The 27,475-nt window shown below is 34.5% G+C and overlaps 1 protein-coding gene and 1 pseudogene across 1 annotated transcript in view; one reads left to right on the forward strand and one right to left on the reverse strand.

Moving 5' to 3' along the window:
- The window catches only part of Cfap299 (cilia and flagella associated protein 299), a 582,352-nt gene that overhangs the window by 531,010 nt on the left and 23,867 nt on the right, over positions 1 to 27,475 (forward strand). The gene's annotated exons all lie outside the window — the stretch shown is intronic.
- On the reverse strand, positions 662 to 14,705 carry LOC101976114 (eukaryotic translation initiation factor 5B pseudogene; annotated as a pseudogene).

Below are 27,475 nucleotides of genomic sequence, written 5' to 3' on the forward strand. Positions count from 1 at the left end.
AGGAACTGAACAGCACACCTTTAACCTTTTTTGATGAAGAACCTTCTATGGAAGGCCTTTGATGTTTCCCAATATAAATAAAGCAGGTGTGAGCTCCATTTTGCCAGAGTCTAGAAGCTCAATCTATCCAATTTGCTTGCCTGTCATGTCCCTGCTTTTGAAACCACTTTCTGTTTTCTATGGGGTTTTTTGCTGTTTTATTCTCTTAGCTTTTATTTCTCAGTCAGTCCATTCCACAGAGGGAAACTCCATTCCCATCACCCACATGGGACATAGGCAGGAACGAGCACCTGAACAGGGACTTCATTTTCTTTATAAGCCACCAGGAGAGGTAAACCAAGTAGAACAGAATAGAAGACACAAAGACAAATGTATACAGCTACGATAATGTTTTCTCCAGATCTTTTCCAAGAATCTTTACCCCCTGAATGCCTTCTACTTCTTTATGCTTTCCATGCTGGTTCTTCATTCACAAATCATACTATTAAAAAAAAAGTTGCCTCAAATGTGACTGGCAAATAACCAACTATATATATATATATATATATATATATACATAAATATATCTATTTTGCTGTCTTATTGTACATATACAACGCTTCATCTTATTATATTGCAAACACTGTCTTTTCTCTGAAAATTATTTTCTTACATATTTTTTATTTCCTCTTATTAATTATACATGACAATAGAATGCATTTTGATACATCACATGTAAATGGAGGATAATTTCTTATGTGAAGTCATCTATGAATGACATGAGAATCTTCTCTCAGCATGGAAGCCAGGGAGTTACCTTCATAGGAGAGAATAATGGGTGTCCTCGAATCTGAGTGACAATAGGCCCTTCTACTCCAGGAACAATGATTGTGTCTCCTTCCTTCAGATGCCCATTGATCAATATGACATCAAGAGTGGTTCCCATTCCTGAGAGAGCTTTAACCTCCATCACCTGTGCTCTCAGCTCTTCATAGTGTGCCAGTCTTTTACTCAACATGGTCTGAGTTAACTCCACAAGAAGGTAGATCAGACTTCCCATGCCATCACCAGTATGCGGAGGTAGGTACCAAAGACACAAAAGAACAGGGATCTTTATTCTTATAAAACAAAGCAGCATTCAAACCCTGCTGTGAAAATTCTACAATAATAGCTTTTGTTCTTTCCTCAAACTCATCTTTTTTATTCTTTTTCAGCTTCTTTAATGTAGCAGCCACATCAGAGTCAGGTCTCTTTTTATAATCATATATTGTGCATTATTAAGTGCAACAATGAAGGGACATGTTTTAGGTTTCAGAAGGTTGATAGATTCAATTGTCTGAGGCTCCAAACCATGTATAATATCAACAACTAAAATGGCAATTTCACAAGGAGAGCTTCCTCTGTTTCTCAGATTACTGAATTCCCAGGTGTATCAATAATTAGCATTCCTGGAATCCAAAAATTCTGTCAAAATTTTTAATCATCTTAGTTTCACGGGAACATTTGTTGCCCTGATTTGCATGTGATGCTACCTGCTTCACCATCTTGGATGTGTGTGTGGTGGAGCTTATCTAGAATTTTTGTCTTTTCTGTGTCCACATGTCCAAGCACACAGATAAAAGGGGCTCTTAGTTTTTCTGTATTTAAATTTTTACTATGTTCAAGACACCATTTCTCAATTCTTTTTTTTTTGTCATAAGCCCTTTTTTTCTTTAGTTCCATCATCATCAGAGTCTGAGCTCATTTCTTTTTTTTAATTGATTTTTTAAAAAATAAAATAAATGACAGCAGAATGCTCATTTCTTTACTTGGCTTTCTATCTAATGTTTTCCCTGAGTCTTTCTCATCTGACATCTTTTCATCTTCCTTATCTCTTTCACTGCCTTCACATTCTCCTTCCTCCTCTTTCCTCTTCACCCTCCTCCTCCTCCTCCTCCTCCTCTTCATCTTCTTCCTCCCCCTCCTTCTCTTTAAGGTTTTCTTTTAATTCTATTTGAACTATGTTTCCTTCTTTTTTCTCTCTCCTCATCACTGGCCATAGCTTCCCAATCATCCAATCCACCATCCTCAGTTTCCTCTTCTTATTCTGGTTCAACAGAGGATACTGTCTCTTCTTTTTCTTGGATTTCTTGTTCTAAAACTTCTACAATAGCCCTTAATTCCATTGGTTCAGACACTTCTTTATTTTCTAGTTGCTGTGGTGTTTTCTTCTTATTTTACCTTCAAAGATTGACCTTTTCTTTGGAAAAGAATCTTTTGATGGCACTTTCACACCCTGAGTTTGTAAAAGTTTAAGGGTAGCTTCAGCTTTGAGTCTGGCTTCTCTCTGGGATTTAGTTAAAAGCTTCCTTTCTTTTTTTAAATGTTCTTTTGTTTTCTTTTTTTGTTTTTTCCTTTCTCATTTTTCTTGTTCCAATCACTCCTCTTCTTTACACTTCACTTCTAGTTCTTCCAGTCGTTTTATGCATTCCTCCCTCCTCTGCCATCTTCTGTCTTTCTTCTTTTTTTTAAGCTTAGCCAGAGCTTCTTACAGAGCTTTAACAGTTGTTTTGTTATGTCCTTTTTTCTTCTCTTTCTCTTTTTCTTCCTTTTCTGCTTTCTTATCTTTCTTTTTTTTTGTCTCCTATAATTAAAACATAAGAGGATTAAAGTTCTTACCCATGTCCCCTGTGGGTGGAGGCAATGGGGTTCCCCTGGGTGGAATGGGCTGGCTGAGAAAGAAAAGTTAAGGGAAATAAAACTGCAACCCCCTCCCATAGAACACAGAAAGTAGTTTCAAAAACAGCGGCAGGACAGGCAAGCTGATACGATAGATTGAGGTTCTAGATCTAGCAAAATGGAGCCTCTGCCTGCTTTATTTATATTGGGAAACATCAAAGACCTTCCATAGAATGTTCTCCACCAAAAAGTTTAAAGGTGGACTGTCCAGTTTCCAACGGGTTATGCCCACCTCCAGAGCTACTATAAGAGATCATCCTAGCAGAGCCGAGAAAAAGGTCACATGCATTGGGCAATCTATTGCCATGGGTGAGCCATGCATAGGTCCCAAGGCCGAACCTAAATCTCCCTGGCTTCCATGCTGAGAGAAGATCCTCATGTAATTTATGGGTGGCTTCCCTCAATTTCTCATTATACTCCTTGTACATGATGTAGAGTTACTCAGGTTGTGTAATCATATATGCACATAGAGTAACAATATCTGAACCATTCTACTATCTGTTCTACCTCCATACCTTCTCCTCTCCCTTTACTCCCCTCTGTGGAATTGAAAGTACCTCTATTATTCCCAAGTCCCCCTCCCCTTATTGTAAATGATTATCCACATATCAGAGAAAATGTTTAGCCTTTGAATTTTGGGGATTTGCTTATTTCACTTAGCATGCTATTCTCCAGCTTCACCTATTTACCAGCAAATGCCTTAAGTTAATTCTTATTTAAGGCTAAATAATATTCCATTGTTTATATATACACCACATTTTCATTATCCATTCGTCTGTGGAAGGGCACCTAGATTGGTTTCATAGTTTAGCTATTGTGGTTTGAGGTGCTATAATCATAGAATTGGCTGTGTCACTGTAGTATGCTGATTTGAAGTCCTCTGGTTATAAACTGAGGAGTGGGATAACTGAGTCAAGTGGTGTTTTCATTCCAAGTTTTCTGAGAAATCTTCATACTGCTTACCATAGTGGTTGCACCAATTTGCAGCCCCATCCCCAATGTATGAGTGTACCTTTTCCCCCACATTCTCACCAACATTTATTGTTGCTTGTATTCTTTTTTTTTTTTTTTAGAAAGATAGGAGAGGGGGAGAGAGAGGGGCAGAGAGAGAGGGGCAGAGAGAGAGAGAGAGAGAGAGAGAGAGAGAGAGAATTTATTTATTTATTTTAGGTCTCCGCGGACACAACATCTTTGTATGTGGTGCTGAGGATCGAACCCCGGGCCACAGGTATGCCAGGCGAGCGTGCTACCGCTTGAACCACATCCCCAGCCCCTTTGCTTGTATTCTTGATAATTGCTATTCTGACTGGAGTGAGATAAAATCACAGTGTAGTTTTGATTTGGATATCTCTAATTGCTAGAGATGTTAAACATTTATTCATATATTGTTGATTGATTATATTTCTTCTGTGAATTGTCTGTTTACTTCCTTAAACCATTTATTGATTGGGTTGTTTTTTGGTGTTAAGTTTTTTTTAGTTCTTTATATATCCTGGAGATGAACCCTCTATCTGAGGTACAAGTGGTAAAGATTTTCTCCTATTCTGTCAGCTCTCTCTTCCTATTATTAATTCTTAACTTTTTAAATTTCATCTCATCTATTCTTGATTTTAATTCTTATGCTTTAGGGGTCTTGTTAAGGAAGTCAGTTCCTAAGCTAACATGGTGAAGATTTGGGCCTACTTTTTCTTCTAGTAGGTGCAGGGTCTCTGGTCCAGTATCTATGTCCTTGATCTACTTTGAGTTGAGTTTTGTGCAGGGTGAGAGATAGGCATTCAATTTCATTCAACTTCATGTGGATTTCTAGTTTTCCCAGCACCGTTAGTTGAAGAGGCTATTTTTTCTCCAATGTATGTTTATGGCATCTTTGTCTAATATGAGATAACTGGATTTATATGGGTTTGTCTCTATGTCTTCTATTCTAAACATTGGTCTTCATGTCTGTGTTGTTGCCAATACCATTATATTTTTGTTATTATGGTTCTGTAGTATAATTTAAGGTCTGGTATTATGATGCCTCCTGCTTAACTTTTCTTGCTAAGTATTTGGCTATTCAGGGTCTCTTCTTTTTCGAAATGAATTTCAAGATTGACTTTGTATTTCTATTAATAATGTCATTGGAATTTTATTAGGAATTGCATTAAATCAACACTTTCGATAGTATGGCCATTTTGACACTATTAATTCTGCCTATCCAAGAGCATGGGAGATCTTTCCATCTTCTAAGATCTTCTATTTCTTTCTCTAATGTTCTGTAGTTTTCATTGTAGAGGTCTTTCACCTCTTTTGTTTGATTGATTCACAATTTTTTTTGAGGCTATTGTGAATAGAGCAGTTTTCTTAATTTCTCTTTTAGTTCATTCATCACTGATATATAGCGCACATTTGATTAAATTTTGTAACCTGCTACTTTCCTGAATTCATTTGTTAGTTCTAGGAGTTTTCTGGTGGAATGTTTTTAAGTCTTCAAAATATAGAATCATGTTGTCACCCAATAATGATGGTTTCAGGAGTTCTTTTCCTATACATATTACTTTAGTTACTTTCATCTCTTTGAATGCTCTGGCTAGAGTTTCAAGGGCAAATTTGAATAAATGTGGTGAATAAGGACATCCTTGTCTTATTCCAGTTCTTACAGGGAATTATTCATTTTTTTTTATTTAGAATGATATTGTCCATGTATTTAGCATATGTAGCTTTTATATGTTAAGGTATGTTCCTACTATTCTTAGTTTTTTCTAGTGTTCTGAGTAAGAAGCAGTACTGTATTTTGTCAACTACTTTTTCTGCATCTATTGAGATGATCATTCGATTCTTGCCTTTAAGTCTATTTAATTTAAACATTCATTGATTTTTTTGTATGTTGAACCAATATACAAAAATCTCTAGGATAAACCCCACTTGATCATAGTGGACTATCTTTTTAACACGTTTTTGCATGCAATTTGCCAGAATTTTATTGAGAATTTTAGCATCTATGTTCATCAGGAATATTGGTTTGAAGTTTTCTTTCCTTGATATGTCTTTATCTGATTTTTGGTATCAGAGTCATACTTGCTTCATAGAATGAGTTTGGAAGGGTTTCTTCTTTTTCAATTTCATGGAATAATGTGAGGAGTATTGGTGTTAATTCTTTGAAAGTCTTGTAGAAGTCTGTTACGAATTCGTCTGGTCCTGGAGTTTTCTTAATTGGTAGGCTTTTTAGGGCATCTTCTATTTTATTGTTTGAAATTGATCTGTTTAAATATGTATGTCCTCCTGATTCAGTTTGGATAGTCATATGTCTCAAGAAATCTGTGGATGTCTTCAAGATTTTCTATTGTAGTATAAATTTTTAAAATAGTTTCTGGTTATCTTCTGTATTTCATTCGTATCCATTGTGATATTTCCTTTTTCATTATGAATTATAATAATTTGAGTTTTTGTTCTCCTTCTCTTCATTAGTGTGGCTAAGAGTTTATTAATTTTATTCATTTATTTAAAGAACCAACTTTTTACTTTGTCAATTTTTTAAATTGTTTCTTTTGTTTTAATTTAATTAATTTCAGCTCTGATTTTAATTATTTCCTGTCTTCTACTGCATTTGGTGTTGATTTGTTCTTCTTTTTTCTAGGGCATTGAGATGTAATGTTAGATAATTTGTTCATTGACTTTCTATTATTTTAATGAAGGAGCTTAATGCACTTTTCCTGTCAGTACTGCCTTCATAGCATCCCAGAGATATTGATATATTGTATCACTATTCTGATTTATTTCTAGGTATTTTTTTAATTTAATCCCATATTTCTTATGCTATCCATTCATCATTAAATACTGTATTATTTAGTCTCCCGGTATTAATGTAGCTTCTATTTTTTATTCTATAATTGATTTCTAATCTGGTAGAATGCAGGATATATTATGTCTATATTTTTATTTTTGTCTGCTAAGAGTTGCTTTGTAGCATAAGATAAAGTGAATTTTACAGAAGGATCCATGTGCTGCTAAGAAGAAATTATATGTATTTGTTGATGGATGAAATATTCTTTATAGGTCTGTTTTCTTCTATAGTTTTTTTGTTTAGTTTTTATTTTGAGGATCCATCCAGTAAGTAAGAGAGGTATATTAAAGTCACCCATTATTATTGTGTGTGGTCTATTTGGTTCTTGAAATTCAGAAGGGTTTGTTTGCTATACCTAGATACTCCATTGTTTGGGGCATAAATATGATTGTTATGTCTTGCTGTTATATAATTCCCACAACAAATATAAAAAGTTCTTATTTGTCCTTTCTGATTAACTTTGGCTTGAAGTCCACTTTATCTGTTACGAGGATAAAAACCCCTGCTTGTCTATGTGATTCATGTGGATGACATGTTTTTTTTCCCATACTTTTACCTTTAGTCTGTGGATGTCTTTGCCTGTGAGGTGAGTCTTTAGGGGAGAGCATACTATTGGGTCTTGTTTTTTAATCCAATCTGTTAATTTATGTGTTTTGATTGATCAGTTTAGACCATTAATGTTCAAGATTATTATTGAGATATGATTTATATTGCTTGTTGTTTTGGCTTATTTCTTCTGGTTTTTAATTTGAATTAGTTTCTCCTTTGATTATTCCTTTTGTGTAGTTTCTCCCTTTGCTGGTTTTCACTTTTTTATTTTTTTCCATTTGATCTTTGTGGAAAATTTTGTAGAGTATGTTCTATAGAGCAGTCTTTCTAGTTGTGAATTCTTTTAATGTTTGTTTGTCATGGAAGGCTTTTATTTCATCTTCAAATCTGAACCTTAATTTTGCTAGGCATATTATTCTCAGCTGTATCCATTTTCTTTATTGCTTGATATACATTATTCCAAGGCCTCCTAGCTTTGAGGCTCTGGGTTGAGAAATCAGTTAAAATCTAGATTGGTTTCTATCTAAATGTTACCTATTGTTTTTCTCTGGTATCCTTTAAATTTTTTTCTTTATTCTGTATATTAGACATGTTCATTATAATGTGCCTTGGTGTGGGTGGGTCTGTCATATTACCTCTTGTATTTAATTTTCCATTTTGTTCTTTAGGTTTGGGCAGTTTTATGATATTATTTCTTTTAAAAGATTGTGTATTCCTTTTGTTTGTATCTCTGTACATACATCTGTCCTGATCAATCTTAAATTTGGTCTTTTCATGTTATCCCATAATTCTTGGAAGTTCTGTTCATGGTTTCTTACTATCTTCTCTGTGTGGTCAACTGTATTTTCAAGATTATATATATATATTTCACCTTCATTGCCTGAGGTTCTATCTTCCAGTGGTCTAGTCTGTTGGTGATACTTTCCATTGAAATTTTAATTTTATTTGTTGATTACTTCAGTTTGAAGATTTATTCTTGATTCCTTTTTAGAATTGAAGTGATCTCTTACTTTCTGAATTTTATCCATGATTTCACTCTTTTCTCCATTCTCTACCTCACAGATCAATTTAACTATGTAGTTCTAAACTCCTTTTCTGACATTTCTTCTACTGTGCTGTCATTGTTACTCTATTTTGGCACATATTGGTTTGTTTGGAGTGATTTATTCACCTGTTTATTCATGTTGTTTTTGCATGTACCCATCTTGCATTGTGGACCTGAGGCAGCAGTTTCTACCCTTCAGACTTATAATGTCCCTGAAGTTTTCTAGCATCCTCCACTTAAGGGGGAGACAAATAATAACAGCAACTAATGCAAACAGTATACAGCCTTAAACCAAATAGCCCTTTCTTTGACATCTACAGTTTTGTTGCAATAAATAGAAATGATGTGTTTAGATATTTTCTATAAGAAAAACACTAAGTTTGCAAAAGGGTTTACAATTTTAGATGGTGGACAAAGAGAAAACAGGAGTGATTCAGAATGTGATGCCCATAAGGAAGGAGGAGAAAAAAATTACAGGAAGAATGAAGAGTGAAAGAGGGAATAATCAAGGTTGACTACAAGGAGGAGAAAGAGAAAGAGAAGGGATACAAATATGGAAGAGAAATATATATATATATATATATATATATATATACACACACACACACATACACACACATATATATATATACACACACACATATATGTATATAATATATAATGAAATTTTTTAAAAGTAAAAATATATTGAAAAAGGTATGAATAAAAGAATGAAAAACAAAACTGAAATATACTACTCAGACATCTCAATCCTCAATAAACTGATGCATGAAAAATAGTTGCTTTCAAAAATAGTGGAAATGTGAGAAAAAAAGAAAAAGAAAAGAGAAAAAAACTCAATTAAAAATTGAACAATTGTTTGTGCTCATGCTCAAGTTTCTCAGCTTCCCATCTCAGTAGCCACGTGGGGCCATCAGCTGCTCTGCACAGGGTGGATCAAGGCCAGGCCTGCAGGCGGCCATGAAGCTGCACACGGGACTGAGTGGTCCAGTGGCTAAGTAGCTGTGGGGCAATTGGGGACCTAGCCACATCAGGGACCCAGCTAGTATACCAAGGTTGAATCATTTGAAGTCAATGTGGGGCAGTCAATAAGCTATGAGACCTGGGCAGGGTTGGGTGCCAGGTAGGAATTGGAGAATAGGTACTGGGGAGCAGGAAAGCCCTATTGAGTGGTGAACCGATTCTGGATCTTCCAGGACACAGAGACCTGTGGATGCCACACTGTGGGGTGAGAGAGTTGGAAACCAGGCTGGTGCTGGGACCCAGCAACTGCTATCCCAAGGTATGCCCTGGGAAGGGCAGAGGACTGACTGGCTGGGTGAGCTGAGGGGAAAATGCCCTCACACCCTCTTCCAGCTTTCTGACTTTGACCCACTGTAACCAGTCCCATCAGCCCCTGTCAGCCTCTGGGTTCTTAGAGCTGGGAAGAGCCCAGCTCTCTTCAGCCTCTCTAACCTGTGTTCCCACAGTGAAATGCAAACTCATGGATCTGGGTTTCCAATTTCCTTAGGCTCTGCCACCTGTAATCCCAAGATGGCTTCTGGATCACTGACCAGTAGAGATAGATAGATAGATAGATAGATAGATAGATAGATAGATATCTCCGATTAATGAGCTGAACAGTCTCTGGTTATCCTAGGGCAGACTGCCTTCTAGGATCATGAATTCTCACTCTAAACCTCAGGGAGATGTGTTATTCCTGCTGTTTGAGTCATGGCTACTGGTAGCTAAGAGAAATGCTGCCTCATGCTAATCCACCATCTTGAGAATCTCTATAAAAATTCTTTATGAATATCAGTTACCATAACTGTGAGTATACTGCTACTCTTTTTTTCTGGGGAGTGGGTACCATGGATTGAACTCAGGGGCACTCAACCACTGAAACCACATCCCCAGCCCTATTTTGTATTTTAGTTAGAGACAGGATCTCCCTGAGTTTCTTAGCACCTCACATTTTCTGTGGCTGGCTTTGAACTCATGATCTTTCTGCCTCAGCCTTCTCAGCCACTGGGATTACAGGAGTGTACCACCACACTTGGCACCGCTACTCTTTAGTTAGACAATTCTCTATTGTCAAACATTATTTCAAAGTTATTTCAGTTCTCTCAATGGCTTTATCCTCCAATGGTTGAAGTATCAGAACTCTTGAAAAATATGAATCTCACTTGGACCCTGAGTTAGTCAAAACATCTATAAAAAAGAAATATATGAAATAGTTGTGGAAAATTTGCATAATAAATGGGAACTTGATGATACTGAGGAATTACTGTAATTTTAAGATATGATAATAAAACTATAGTTATATTCTTTTTAAAGTGCTATCTTTCAGAGAGCCATATTGAAGTTTTATCAGATGAAACTTTATGGGTGTTTGGAATTGGAATTTGCTTTAAAATAATCTCATTGGTGAGAGGAGTTTGTAGGAGGAAAGAGATGAAAGTGATGGGTCATTTGTGAATAATATTTTAAGTTGATGATGAGTACCCAGGGAAGCATTATTCTGTTCTTTCTACTTAGGGATATGTTTGAAATATTTCACATTACATTTTTTAAAATTTACAAAATATTTCTAGTGTACTTTCTAGGTTTCATCATCATTATTAAGTTTTAATGTGCTGAAAAATATCTTACAAGCTCCTCAAGTGTGGAACAATGAATTTTTAAATACAAGTTATTTTATGCAACTATACTGAGCTTTACAATTTAACTTCCATTGGGGTGGCTCATGCTTTGTCACACTAACAGTTAGTTACTTTTTGTACCCACAAAATAGGTTGTCAAGTATGTTGTTGGAGGAGTCGGACACCTCTGCAATTTCCACTCAAAAATAACTTCCCTTAAAGTGATAGAGCATAAATACCTCTGTAACTATAGAAGCCTATATAATTGGCAAACAAAAGAGAAGGCAGATTATTTTGTACTAATGTATAAGTGTTTAATAATGTCCAACTCTGAGTTCTGAGTGAGGAAGGAGGTGACTAAAGAAAAAAGAATATGAAAACAGAAAAAAAGCAAAAGAGGAGGCAATGATGAAGATAAATGTCAAGTTATATCACTATTTGCAATCTCATAGCACCAGAAGAAAAATGTATTATTAATTAGAATAATGGCAACAAACATCAGAAATGGCCAAGCAACAGGTACTGCAGTAAACTGTAGGAATAGCCAAATTGAGCTCATAGACAGTTGAGAAGACAGAATAGTAAATCATTGATTATAGAACCTTAGTTTCTATAGTAGAATATCTATTCATCCAAGACACTGGCTATAAGTTTTGTTGATTGAGAGTTGTACATTATCACAGAGGAGGTACTGTGTCATATGAGAGTTTAAGTATGAGAAGGATTTACCAGGACAAAAAGAAAAAAAAAATCCCATGGAGAGGACAGTTCAGGTCAGTCAAAGAAAACAGTATGTCCACAGGTAGGAAAGCATCACAGAGCCTGGAATGGTATATTTAAAATAATGAACATGGTAGAAAAAGTTAAAGAGTTGAGAGTATACTGGATGACTAGGAAGTCAAATTCAGGGTTTCAAGAAGTTTGTGTGTTAAGCTATTGAGTATGTTCAGAAAGCCTTTGGTTTGGGGAAAGTATTTTGAGCATGAATATAGTATATTATGTGATATTATTGAAGATAAGTGTAATTTGAAGGGGGTTAAAGAGGAGAGGTAATGCTGACCAAATGTGACAGAGGAGTGAAGACTGATCACAAAGCTGTTTTATTAATTCAGGTAAGAATAATCATGCAAAGAAGCATTTGGAAAGAAGGATATAGATATAAGAGATTAAAGAGATAGTCTACGAGACTTGATCTGGCAAGATGTAGGGTAAAGAAAAGGGAAAAGCCTAAGATGACTCAGATTTCTAGAATGGATGATAGTGGATATTTGGATCATTTGCTTCTGACTCATATTCATCAAATTATGACTCACAAACATGATAAGACTTTGCTTCTCCCTGTTTCGCTATGAAAAATGCAAAAAGGAAAAAGAAAAATCAGTTGCAAAGGAAGAGATTGTGGAGCACTGTAGGATAGTGAAGAGTTTCAATATAGGAATTTATGGAGTGAAATATAAGGCAGTGGTTTTACTAATAAGAACATTAAAAAGTATTATGTAAATGAAGAAGTCCTTAAAAAGGAGATGTGTCAGATGTGAAAGACTAGCTGGATGAGCTCCTATAACTCCTTCTGTTGAATATTGGCCCCCCTTGATTCTTACTACAACACCACAGTGGGCTATTACAAACAGCTACTTCTAGTTTAATTCTGGTCCAGACTGAACCAGTATGTATTTCCTTGATTTATCTCTTATAGTTCTTTTAAAAATAGGCATTTTTAAAAGATAGTTTTTCATATCTTGTACAGAAGTACAAAAATGTCCACTGAAAAGTCAAAGGCTCTGAATATGCTAACTTCTCTTTTTGCCTAAGGTTGTTTTTCTTACTGTGTGGAAATTCTCACTACTTTAGCTTGTGTTGTTCCAGTGTTGTTTTTTGTTATTTCTCCTAGATTACATTATGATTATAACTTATACTCCTGATTCCCCAAACTTGAGTACAAAATGAGGTCACATTCCTTTCAATATTCAAAATAGATTCTGAGCTTCCAGTCCATCCCAGCATTCCAACTATCCTAAAACATTAATTTCCTCTTCAACATGCTCCCTTAAGGTATCTTAAAGTTCCTACTATGTCTAACATTAGGTTTCTATCACTGAATAACACATTACCACAACTTTAGCAACCTGGAATAACACCATTTTTCATGTCCCAGTTCTGCATGTCAGAAGTCCATCATGGTTGGGCTGGGTTCTCAGCTCAAGGTCTCACAAGGCTGAAATCAAGTGTTAGCAGAGCTGAAATTCCTTCTGGACACTTTGGGAAAGAATTCACTCCCAAGCTCATTTAGATTGTTGGCAGAATTCAGTTCCTTTTGAATATATGATTGTAGTCTCCATGGCCCCTCCATCTTAAAGCTATCAACAACATACTGACTTCTTCTCAATGTTTTCAATTTCCCTGACTTCTCTCTTCCTCATTTGCTTTCAAAACCACAGATGATTATATTATGTCCAGGGTATTTTCCCTATTTTGAGGTCAAACAACTAGTAATGTTGGTTACATCTTGAAAGTCCTTTTTGTTCAGGAACATAGCATATTCACAGATGTAATATCATGGGGTAGATATTACGGGAAATATTTTGAATTCTTCTTGTCCTGTCTATCCATCACTACCACCAAAATTTGCAAAACTTCAGCCCACTTAAGAAAGGTGCTGTACCACTAACTTGGTAAAATCTCTCCAGATACAGCAGTAGTATAGGAAGTTTCTCGGCTCCAATAACATTCCCTATCATACCTCCAAACTGCCTAAACCTCATGTCAAATACTCATTTATAGCTAATTGCACATCTTCCAGTTTTCACAAAGTTTATACCTCCAGGCATAATTATAGTATCTGAGCCTGGAAAAGTGGCTGGTCTCCCTTAAAACATACCTATAATACCCCAAGTTTTTCTTCCTGACTCCCCTTCCTTATCTCCACGGCCCAGAAAATACCTTGGTGTCCTCTCTCAGTTCTCAAAGTTCTTATAAGGAAAATCCTCATCACAGTCATGAGTAGAAAATTGTAATTCTAGCAAAGCCTAGAATTTATAAACATTAGATGCAAAAGGAAAGTATGGTGATTCCAATGCAGAATTTGTGACTTCATGTAGAAACATCAGGAAACCTAAATAGCATTTCAATCTTCATGATGTAAAAGTGAGGGATGAGGGTGCTGGTGCAATAGGCTCAAAATATTATCAAAGTTGCAAAATATGAATTGCCAAGAACTTCCAGGATAGAGAGAATATGTTAAATGTTTGTTATTTTTAGAGAACATAATTTTAGTCTTATAATTCTGATAGAAGCAGCAAAAATCACTTATCTATAAAATCTCCTTAGCCTAAGATAAATACACCTTAACCCCTAGGAGGACAGTTATCAATAATGGCCACCAAATTTTGGTCTTCATTTTCTCATTCCTTTTTTTTTTTTTTTGTATTTGACAATGGTTATCTCCTCATTATTTTTCTTCTACTTTTTATTCCTTTTGGTTGTCATGGTAACTGTGATATTCAACTCTTCTCCTACACTTGAGTGTCTCTGTCTCCCTCTCAGGTTCTTGCATATATTCTCAGGGGCTGTGTACAGTCCACACCAAATCAGTAGAGAAATGGTCAGTCAAGCTTAAGAAATATTCCCCTTCATCGAAACTAAAGGCATAAAAATACTCCAAATGGTGGTGCCACTATCCATCCAACTTCTCAAACTAGGAACATAAGAGTCATTTGTAGCACTTCTCACTAATGACTTATTTAATTATGTGTTCCCTTAAAATATATCTTTTTCTCCATGTCCATAACATATAATCTCTTTTAAATCTAGCCTTGATTACTGAAAGAGATTATGAACTTGTCCCTGGGATTCTCACACTCTCCATCCACAGCCCCTTAAATCCATTCCCCACCACTGCTGGGATGGGATGGTCCTTCCGAATTGCCAATCTAGCCAGGCCACTTTCCTGTTGACAATCATCATATATTCCCATTGACTGCAGTTTAGCGATCACATGTTTGTTATGGTTGAACAAGGGTATACCTCTAGTTTCATATCCTAGTGCTTGCTTTCACTTTCTGTTCCATTGATAAGGAATTGTCAGCCACTCCATCCCTAGAATTCTCCATTCAGTTGTTGAAAGATTCCCCATGCTATATTATTGAAAAGAGAATTTATCCATCCTTGATCCCATTTTTTTCCCTGGCCAGGTTCTACTACTTTCTTAAGATCCAGTTGTAGTACCATTCCTGTCAGGAAGCTATCCTTTGTCTTTCTCCTCCTCCAGTCTGGGTAAGGTTTCCCTCCTGTGTCTTCCTGTACTTTTTGGTTTATTAGTTTTCTATTAGTGAATTCATAAGGCAGGGACTGTATGTCATTACTCATTCTATTTTAAACACCTAAAATTGTTCCTTGGGCATATAATATATCCTCCCTGTTAATGTTAAGTGGAGAGAGAGAGAGAGAGAGACAGAGACAGATATAAAGAGAATGAATGGCTGTGACTTCACAGGCACTTTTCTCAGCTCCTTGTCTGCTGTAAGCCATGTGGCCTTTAGAAGTGCTTTCCTCTTGGTCTGCTGGCAGAAATAGAACAAAAGAGTTGCCTTGGAGCCAGAAAACCTCCAGAGAGCCTTATTTACCCTAACTTCTAAGATGGCCTAGTTTAGTAAGAGAAGGGGAGGGAAATGGTGTCAGGTGTAAGAAGTACTCCATTCAATCTCGAAAACTGGAGGAACTGCCATGAAGGATGTTGTGTGTCTGGAGATGGCCTAGACTAGATCATCGGTTCTGTCCATTGTCTCACTCAGGCAACAGCCCTGGCACTTTCATAAACAACGGTTCCTGCAAGAATCATTCCACATCCATAACATGATAAGGATCAGTACAAGGGAAGATGGGGCTCTGGAACAAGAAGACTGACCAGGAAGCTTATTTCAATTGCCACTCTGGCTTAGCATGGAAATCTATGTAGAGTTGTAACATCCCCTATCCAAAACACACATCTACCCCTGTCCTGATAGATCCAAGCAAAGCTCAGAGGTTTCCAGCCTTGCTGTAAGCAACGTGGTAAATTAGGCATGGTTGTCAAGAGAATCGCCCTTATACTCCCTAAGATAAAAATAACCTTTTATTAGTTTTTGCTTTTTTAACTGTAAAGGACGATTGGCTGGAAAATCTTCTCTTTGGAGTTTAATCCTTGCCATCCTCTCTGTATGGTTTGCACTGAGACGACAATCTTCACTGCTTCTGTGGGATTGCAGAACTTTGGGCTTCACATGAGAAACCTGACTGATGGTAATAAGGTAATAATTGAGAAAGACCAGCAATGAAAAAAAATTATCATAAAATCATAGACTGAATATTCTGTTACTTCAACTTTCTCTAGAATACATAGAATATTCTTCACTTGCAATTTTCTCTTCTATAAAAAATAGCCACATACCTGCATGCCCTGCCATTCTCCTTTGGTTTTTAGACATTATAGTATAAAAGTCATTCTTGTAAATGATAATGTACTACATTAATGTAAAGTAACATTAGTAGCAATTGTTATAACAATATCAAGAGACTGAGATTAAGGTATGGCCATCTGTGACATCCACACCCATTTCTTCCCCCACTCCACCCCCATTTTGCTCTGAGAAGAGGCTTCCTATTCTTTCTGACCACAAATAGCCACATAACTCAACTGCTATAATACTAGTCAGTAGCATTCTCACTTGACTTTAGGTTCTTACTCCCTCATTTGCAACTGGGAAGCAATCCAGGATGTTTCCAATTATTTTTCAATTACAAAATTAGAAGGAGATTTATGTTATCATAAATCTATCTCTATATGTCTACAATGGGGAACTCTGGAATGGGTATATCTGTTATTATTGCTCACCCTTCCTCCATTGCTTAGGGCTACTACTCATTGGGTTACAGTATTCTTTATCTCTAAGGTCCTGCAATTAGTCAAGTGTCCCAGATGTTATATAGTTCATTCACCTCTCCTTCATTGTCTTCTACAACCACCCATCTACCTGACACCACATTTTTGGTTCGGAGCACAAGATATGGTAAATAAACCAGACAGGTGCCCATCTGCCCTTTTACCCAGGTGAGAATTTGGAGTGATACCCAGCAAGCAATGAAATCTTCCTTCAATTTATCTGCCTTTAAATGATAGGAAAGCCGGCTCCACCTCCCTTTGTTTCCTTCACTCTAAGCCCATTTCATTAAAGGTAAGATATACCTAAAGTTTCTTCACTTTAGTAGAAGACAAGTAAAACCACATTTCACACTTAATTCTCAATCCATGCTGATTCACTTTCTTCTTCATCCCCCCTTGTCTACTCTCATAATGGCTAACATTGATGTTTGTACATTTTCCAGTTCTTATTGAACCTTTTATTATTTTTTTCTATCTAACATGCTTGGTCCTGCAGCTTTCCATAAGAAAAATCCCATGATAAATAATTTTTAAAAAACACACACTTTTTTAACCCCTATGTGCCAAGAGTACCAGCCACAAATATCTATTGTGTAATTTTTGCTTTATTATAATCTTGGTTCAAATTTTTACTCCCAATATATAGATTATTGAGTTCCTCAAAGGTAAGAAGTGTTTCCTTTCATCATTATATACCCAGGACCATTACTGGCATAGAATACATGTTTAGAATTGTATTGAATTAAACTAAATGATGCTTCTGAGACTGTCTGTCACTAGTATTCTTTATGTTCATAATTATTTTTCTAACATTTACAGTGGATTTTTTCAGCAGTGATCTATATATTACCAACTGCCATATGCATTTATTAAACAGCTGATTGAAATTACAGATACAATATATATCCTTGAATAGGAGCCAATTTAACTAACATAAAACCCTAAACTTTCAATTTCACATTCTTACCAACCAAAATAACTGATCACACATATTTTTACACGCAATATGATATTTCATGAAAACTTTTATTATAGAATATTTTATTGCTCTGATATTAATTGAAAAATAGAAAAAATAGCAGAAATGTTTATTATTCTAGATTAAATTTCATGTCTCTGTACCACAATTACAATTCCATGTAATATGATTTTTCCACAGCAATAAAATAAAATAAAAAGATCAACCATAAGAAAACATGTTTTAGTATTTTTAAAACATCATTATCATAGGTTTGGCAAATCTATGGCTAAACTTTGGAAGCATTTTACATAAACATTGGATAAATCAACTCTAAGTCAGCAAAGTTTAAATGGTTTATAGGTGTGGAGACCACACATCTCAATGCTGTCTGGATAGTCCAGGTTAACTCTTGCTGTCTTGGTGTAGCCATTAATAGTAGCCCCTATCTTTCTCAAAATGATCCTAGTTTGGAAAATAAAATGATAAGGCCCCCCTGCTTATACACTATCCCTAGAAAGGGAAAAAAGGAGACAGTAATGTTTCATATTTAAATATTGTTATGATATATATGTATATATTGTGAAATGATCACTACAGTCAAGTTAATTAACATACTCATCTCTTCACATAATTACTTCTTTTCCATTCTCCCTCTCTTCTCCTTGTATCTCATGGTCTAAACCCACATGGTCATGGTAAATTATTCTTTGCATTTGCTATTCAATTTAGTTTGCTAGTTTTTTCTTGAAGAATTTTGCATATGAGTCCAGTAGAGATATTGGCCAGCAACTTTTTTGTGTGTGAAGTCCTTGTCTGGGTTGGTATAAGAATGAAGCAGGTCTCATAAAATTAACTTGGAAGTGTTCTATTCACTCTTTTGGAAGATTTCACAAAATATTAATGTTAATTTTTCTTTAAGTATTTGGAAGAATTCACCAGTGAATCCATATGTTTTGGGCTTTTATCTGTTGGTTTTTTTAATTACTGATTTAATTTTCTCATTCATTATTAGTCTGTTTCCATTTTCTCTCTTCACGATTCTATCTTGACAAATTGTATGTTCCTAGGGATTTTTCTATTTCTTCTATGTTATTCAATTTGTTGGCATAAAATTGTTTGTAATATCCTCATGATTCTTGGTATTTCTATAATGTCATTATTAATGTCTCCTTTTAATAGTTTATTTATTTGAGTATCTTTCTTTTCTTCTTTGTCTAGCTAAATGTTTGTTAGCTTTATCTTTTCAGAAAACTCTTTCATTGATCTTTTCTATTGTTTGTCTAATATCTAGGTGAGAATTTTTATTGTCATTTTACTAATTGTTTCGTAACTATTTTGTAATTTCTTTGTTCTTTTCTCTCTTGATGTTTTCCTTGTTGCTTTTGTCACTTTTTTGTAGTGCTGATGTTAACAGTCTCACTATTTACATCAGCTTATAATTTGTATCCACTAACAAAATTTTATTTTCATCTGTGCATGTCTGTTAAAGGTGTTTTCTTTGCAACCACCATGAGGCTTAAATAAACATCTCATAGATTTTTAAAAATCCTGTTTTAAACTTCTAAAAACTTAAGCTTATTAACATACAAAGATTTTCTTCTCCCCCACTTGATGTCATTTATGTCAGTATTGCTATATTTTTATAATTTGTATTCATTGACAGATTATTACAGCTATAGTTATTTTTAATACTTTTGTCTTTTAACTTTTGTGACTGCTCTAAAAGTGGTTTTCACACCATTACAGTATTAAGAGTACTCTGAAAGTATTTAACTTTACCATTAAAAAAAATGAACTCCCTCATCTTTTGTCTGGGAAAGTTTTTTTTTCTTCATTTAAATTAATGTGTTACAAATAAAGGTGGGATTTGTTGTTACATATTCATTCATGCACACATTATAATAACATAATTTGGTCAGTACCACTCTCCTGTATGTCCCCTTTCCCTTTCCTCTTCTCTCCTCCTGGTCTCTCTTCCTTAAATATACTAGTCTCTCTTATGTTTTCATGAAATCTCTCACACCTTCTTTTCCATTAATTTTCTCTCTAGCTTATATATTTGAGAGAAAACACATGAACTTTGACTTTCTGAGTTTTGTTGATTTCATTTAACAAAATGTTTTCAAGTTCCATCCACTTTCATGCAAATGAAACAATTTGATTCTTTTTTATAATGGAATAAAACTCCATCATGTGTATATGTCAAATATTCTTTATTCATTCATCTATTGATAGATAGCTAAGTTGGTTCCAAAATTTGGCTATTGAAATTGTACTACTATAAATATGGGTATACATGTATTGCTGTAGTATGCTGATTTTAATTTTTAGGATAAATTCCAAGGAACATCATAGCTGGGTCATATGGCAATTCCATTTCTAGTTTTCTGAGGAACCTCTATACTGATTTTCATAGTGGTCGTACTGATTTACAATCCCAGTAGTTTAAAAGTATTCCTTTTTCCTGCATCCTCTCCATCACTGATTCTTGTTTATATTTTTGTTGGCTACCATTCTAACTGGAATGAGATAAAATGTCAGTGTAGTTTTGATTTGCACTTTCTTAATTGATAAAAATGTTGAAATTTTTTTATATATTTGGTTGCCATTTGTATTTTTTCTTTTGAGAAGTACCTGTTTATTTGCCCATTTATTGTTTTTGTTGTTTTGGATTTGGTGGTGAATTTTTGAGTTCTTTATAATATTTAAATAATAATGCTCTGTCAGAAAAGTAGCTTACAAAGATTTTCTCCCATTCTATGAAATCTTTCTTCATGCTCTTTTAGTTTCTTTGCAGTGGAGAATCTTATTAATTTGGTGCCATCCATCTATTAATTCTTATATTATTTCCTGAGCTTTCAATTATCTCCCACATTTTTGATGGGCAGCTGTGCAAAGGAAGTATTATTGGTTATCTTTTCCTTTTTTTCCCCAGCTGTTCAAATGTATCATCTTACTCTCTCCTGGCTTATAAGATTTCTCTTGATAAGTCCACTGGTAGTCTTATTATGGAGTATGGGGCAGGGTCCTTTTACAATGAATTACATTTCTCTCTTGATGCTTACAAAATTCTCTCTTTGTCTTTGACTTTTGACAGTTTTGTTATGACATGTCTTGTAGAAGATGAATTGATATTCAGCCTATTTTTTTTTTAAAGAGAGAGTGAGAGAGGAGAGAGAGAGAGAGAGAATTTTTAATATTTATTTTTTTAGTATTTGGCGGACACAACATCATTGTTGGTATGTGGTGCTGAGGATCAAACCCAGGCCGCACGCATGCCAGGTGAGCGCGCTACCGCTTGAGCCACATCCCCAGCCCATATTCAGCCTATTTTGATTTATTTGAGTCTCATGAATCTGAGTATTCCTTTCTCTTCTCAGATTTGGGAAATTTTACTTCATTCTTTCTTTTAAAAAGCCATGTGTCCTTTTCTCGTTCTCTGTTCCTTCTAGAACTACCATCATAGAGATATTATTTCTATTATTTCATTTTACAGCATCCCAAAAATCACACAGGATTTTTCTTTTAGTTTCTTTGTGTTTGTTTTCTGACTAGATAATTTTAAATGATCTGTCTTTAAGGTTATCTATTCTTTCTTCTGATTGAGTCAACTATTGTAATTCTGTGCTGAATTTTTCAGTTCAGTAATTGCAGCCTTCAGCTTCAGCATTTCTTCCCCCTCTTTTCCTTTCTTCCTTTCTTTATTCCTTTCTATCTTGTGGATTGAACCCAGGGCACTTTTTCCTAATCTACATCTCCAGTTCTTTTTACATTTTATTTTGAGGCAACATTTCACTAAGTTGCTGAAGTTCTTGCTAAATTTCCCACACTGGCCTCGAACTTGCAATCCTCTTGCCTCAACCTCTTGTATTTCTGGGATTAGAATTATGTTTCACCATACTTGACTGGTTTTATTTTTCCTTATGTTTTCCTCTTTCTTAAAAAGGAAATTTAAATGTTAAATTTTTCATTGTGTTTAATTATTCTTCTCCTGATTTTATTCAGCTGTAAATCTATGTTTTCTTATAGTTTACTAGAATTTCTTCACGGTAATTATTTTGAATTATTTTCCAGGCAATTTAGAGTTCACAATCGAGGTGGGGGGTGGTCAAACATTTGAGCCTTATTTCTTTTTTCTTTAATGATGCTATGTTTTTTTTAAATTTGTTATGTTCCCTGAAATTTGACATTGCTGTTTTTTAATTGAAATAATCATATTTCTCAGTCTTTACTATCATCATTAAAGAATATTATTAGTCATCCCAACTAGAGATTTTAAAGGTCACTTAGTTCTTTTCTACGGGTGCACCCAACCCAGTCTCCTTCTCTCAGAGAGTGAGGTGGATGTATTAAGATTGTATGTTTTCTTTTGATGTGGCTACATTAGGACAGGTATTGTGTACCTGCCATTTTTCCCCCATAGTAATGCCTTGGGGTGTTCAAGGTCAATTTACTGTTTTCTAATCTTAAAAAGTTGAACTTCCTACTGATATCCACATGCTGTCTGTGGGTATTTGCTTGACCCCCAGGAGATGCTTACACATGCCATCTTGAGAGTACACATAAAATGCTGAGGGCTCAGGTCAGCACATTGAGTGATCCTTAGGTAAGGTTTTCCATGGGGTTTGTGGGTAGCCCTCTTGGTGGAGTTCATAAGCCAGTTAATAAAAATCTATGTCTGGTTTTTGAGATCTGCCTGATGATTTCTGTGAACCTCAATGCTTTTTTTCCTTGCTTCCATACCCAAGCATCCACTCACCCCACTCAATTTAGTCATGCAGATACCCTCAGTGATCTGGAATAGACAGGACTAAAATGAACTTTGTGGGCAAGCCAATCTTTCATTCAGCTCTCACTTTCCCCCAGTAGGAAAAGTCATGGATCAAAATAGTCTCTCTTGGGACTCAGCTATGCTACCTTGGGACAGGAATAATGTGGGTGAAATAAAATAGTTCTTTCCTTCTTCAATGTATTTGTCTTCATATTTTTTTTTCTTGAAAAGAGTACTGGAATCTCTCACCAGTTAAATATTTTAGTTTTATTTTTATAATTATATGAAAGTTTTGAATACAGTAAATTACGTATAACATTATAATAATGTGAAATATAATAATACACAGACTTGTATACTATGAAGTATTGGTTCAAGTATATAAAACCCCCAAATATCTCCATTATTAGTAGAGATTGAAATCAAAACTTTCTTATCATTGTAAACTGTAGATTATATTTGTGTGAGAAATTTCTTAGTGATAACTTTAATTTCAGTGATGTGCTTTCTGTGATGTCAAATTTCAGATTCATGGGTTATTTACTTTTTCTCTATGTTAAACATGCTGGAGACTGCAATTGTGAAATCATTATTATTGTTCTATATTCACCCCTAAGAACTCAGCTTTCCTTTAGATATATTTTAGATGCAAATCTTTAAAATCTTTGATAACATTATCCATTTTGTGCTTTCATGACTCTCATAATTATATCATTTTCAACACACATGAAGAAAGCTGTTAAGCAAAATTAGAGCACAGAAGGTGTTCTGGACAGTCCAAAGCTCTGCTGCTCTTGATGTCATCAAAACACCTTTCCTAGTGTCAGGAATTATCATATGAAAGAGATGGCAAACAGGTAATTGTTTCCAAGAACATGCATGAAGTCCCCTTATCACTCAATAAATAAGATTTCATGCATAGTTTTCTTATGACACTTTATTTGCAGAAATTGTTTATAAGTACCTTTTATACCTATTCACTATAAAGCCTAATTCCTAAGTTATTTATCATAAAAAATCAATGGAAAATTATTCTCTTATTCCAAAAACCTTAAATTATTTCATCAATGGTTTATCATGCATTATTATATCTATTACAGGTATAAATGGTATCCAGAATAGATATTTCCACTATAGGAGTGAAATTTTTACAAATATTTTCAAGATGTAAAAATAAATATGAACTATGTGTGAAACTTAAATCCAATAAATGTGGAAAAACTCAAATCAAAGATGCTTTTATTATCAAAGCATTTCATATTGTAAAGAAACTTTGTTCAACCTTTAAAATTTAAACAAGAGAAAAATGAAACCATTACATTAGGATTTCAATATTCCAAGTCCCAGATAGAAGTTCTAGATCATTTCTCTTACTTTCTTTTTAAAATAATTTTTCTTGCTGCTTCTTTATTTTAATCCTATAATAACTAAGAATAATATAATCAATTGGATTAGATAGGCACATATCATTCATTTAGTTGATAAACATTCGTTGTTAGTTATTGATATAGAGAGTATAGCAAGGATAATAATAGAAGGTGTGAAAAAATTAGTTTTTGTTATGTTGAGCCTGAGGTGTCCATGGTTCATGCTGCTAAGTATACTTGAGAAGGTGATATGGATAAGCTGCTCAGATGAGAAAATGGAGCGGGAAGATGGGGAAGTAAACATAGGGTATATGGATTTAATTGTAGTGCATTAGAAAGAATGTATTAATTTAGAGAGAATCTGGATTAGAGAATTTTTTAAATCTTCTCTTTTTCATCCTTGTCTTTCCCTTTGTTGTTCTTCTCTAGCCTTCCTTTTCTTTGTTTAGTTGGGGTCATTTACATGTTTTCTGGTGGGGGGCAGAATGATTGATATGAGTGATTATATGAGAGAAAATTTGGATAATGATTTGAAGTAAGTAAAGAAACACTATAAATAGTGCACATCTGTAATCCCAGGTATTTGGGAGACTAAGGCAGGAGAATCACAAGTTCAAAGTTAGCCCCAGATACTTAGTGAGACCCTAAGCAACTTAGAAAGATCCTGTTTCACAGTTAAATTTTTTTTTTAAAGGGCCAGGGATAGACTCAGTTGTTAAGAATCCCTGGATTCAATCCCAGGTCCCCCCCCTCCACAAAAAAAAGGAAGCAAGAAGAGAAGAAATTTGGAAACCATTTAAAGAAGATTTTTATCTTGGAAAAGAAGAAGGGATCCAAACCTTTGAGTTGAGTGGAAGGGTACAGAAGATATTTTTAATATTAAATAAATTTCTTAATAATAGGATGGGATATTGGTCATGTTTCTAGTTAAAGTCCCTTATTTTCTTAAGTGTGAAAGAAAAATTGAAGCCATCTTCTGAGAGAGTAAGGAGGAAAATGAAGAAATAAGAGACTTGAATGGGTGGTAGAGAGAGATAACTAGAGAAATGTAGACATTTGATCTGCAATGGGTATTTTTCAATGTCTGCATTTTGTGAATCAGGGATAAATAAGATATAAGGAAATGGTTGTAAATTATAGGAGCAAAAGAATGAGCCTAAGAGCCTAGAGTCCCACAAAAGTCAAAACAGTAATGTAGGTAAACTAACAAAAGATAATAATTATTCTACCAATGAAAATTAATCATAGAAAACAGATACAAAGAGCATTTGTTTTAGATTCTAAAATATGTTTGAGATGCTGTTCTAGTAATATTAACTATATGTATTTGAAAATTTTAATTAATCTCTCCAAGCTTCAGTTCCTTTATCTATGTAGAAGGAATGTAATAAAAATGAAATGCTCTTATTAAAATTAAATTATTCTACACATATGAAGAAATGCATAGGAATGTTGCATATTAGCTATATCTACTCATATAATTTTCTTTTTTTGATTTTTTTGTATTGTTGGTCATTCAAAACATTACATAGTTCTTAATATATCATATTTCACAGTTTGATTCAAGTGGGTTATGAACTCCCAATTTTACCCCATATACAGATTGCTGTATCACATCAGTTACCCTTCCATATAATTTTCTATTAAGTATTTTTACAGATATTATCTCTTGAGAGTCCTAATTTCCATGCCTTTTCATTTTCATACCATAAAAGCATACTCAAGAATAGTTCATCTTTAAAAAAAAAAAAAAAAAAAAAAAAAAAAAAAAAAAAACCTCTTTTCCTTACTTTTATATCCTTCTCAAGTATTAGGCTAGTTTTCTTATTTTCTTCACAGGCAAGTTTTTGAAAGAACTATTTTTATTTAGTAATCTTTTTTCATCTTCCCTTTAATTCTCTATTACATGAATTTTTCTCCTATCATACCACTGCAACTGATCTCTCTTTAATAAATAATCCTCCAAGTGCCAATTTTGATGGCACTGTTCATATCTCACCTAGTGGATAAATTGTCACTGTTGTATGGCTTCATACATTTCTTCTTCTTTGTTTATTTATTTATTTCCTATTTCTGCAGAGCAATGAGCTACATCCCCATTCTATCTTCTGTCCTTGAAGTTTGCTTTCTTGACATACTCTCATTTCTTTGGTTTTTGTGACAAAATAAGTGTCTACTGATTCTTTCTGATTTCAGATTATTTTATCATTTCATGTTATTTCTTCTCACTTTCTTCTGCTGATTCCTTGTCCTTCCTTGTAAAGTTGGTGTTTCCAAATTTCGTCATTTCCATTGGGTTCTTTGGCCATGGAGGCCACCTCTTCAAATTTAAGTGTGTTAATATATCAGGATCCACTATGTCATCCTAGGAAACACTCTACAGCTTCACAAATTCATCCATTATCTATTTATATAATTAATGTGCATTCATCATCTACAATGTGACAGGCATGAACTAGGAAATCTTGGAAATGAAACAATAAACAACACAAGCCAAGATCCTGATTTCATTTTCATGGATGTTTCACAGGGATTTCAAGTTCAACATATACCAAATTGAACCATCTGACACCTTTTGCAAATCTCTTCCTTCTCCTGTATTTTATATCCTAATAAATCATTCCATCTACTCAGGAATCCAAACCATCAATCTTAGAGTAATCCTAGACTCTTGTCCTTACCTCTCACATAATCACTAACTCCTTCCATTCCACTGCTTAGTGTCTTTTCAAACCCAGTACCTCATCTTCATCCATAAGAATACTTCAGGATTACCTCTGCCATTGTAAGTTTTTCTCACTCTCAGAATAATTCTCTGTTGCTTCCAAATTTATCTTTCTAAAACTATATTTTTATCAAATGACTTCATGGCTAACACCTTTCTTTGGTGGATCCTTATCTTCTAGGAATAAGTCCAACCATTGTTTCATTTCATACAAAGTCCATGGAGATATGTTTGCCCTCTACAGTCATCTTCTCTAAAGTGCCTTCCATGATCCAATTAAACTGAATATTCACATTTTCACAAAAGTGTCATACGATTTTAGTTTCCATGCCTTCTCCCTGCTTATCTTCCTCACGTATTAATTATCAAGACTTACCATAGCTTCACTGAAAAGTCTTCCCAGGTCCTTACTTTGGGTCCTGGTAGTACTTGCTTTTTCACCTTTCCTGAACAGAATTCACATATAATTGATATATGTCTTCTGTCATTTGATATTGAACAAGAACTCTATCTCATTTGTTTTCTACTGTCTTTTCCCCCATCTATTCATAGTTTTTATGTTTCCCTTTGTTTAACTAAATATTAGATGTGAACAAGGAACAAGATTTTCAGAGGTTGGAATTTAATTGAAAGTATAAATGCTCTATTTAAATATCGTACAAATAATCAATTGAAGGTTGATTAAATTATTCACACTTTAACCCAAGACAAAGATAAATACAAGCATGCAGATGGATACTGAGATGATATATCAGAATAATCAGAGAGAACTCACATTCCCAGGAATTTTCTCTGGATCTCACTTCAAGAAACACTATGTTTGAGTGTTTATCCCAAGAAAATATTTTATTTCAGAAATATATAATTTCAGACCTAACTGGATTATACTAGGTATTAATTAAATGTTTATTTGATTAAAAATTTCATGAAACCCAAATGTCTGGAGTCATCTCTAATTTCTCTATCTCCCTCACCTTTAACATCTTATCATTTACTCCTTTT

The sequence above is a fragment of the Ictidomys tridecemlineatus genome, chromosome 9, assembly GCF_052094955.1.
Source record: "Ictidomys tridecemlineatus isolate mIctTri1 chromosome 9, mIctTri1.hap1, whole genome shotgun sequence".
NCBI classification, from domain to species: Eukaryota; Metazoa; Chordata; class Mammalia; order Rodentia; family Sciuridae; genus Ictidomys; species Ictidomys tridecemlineatus.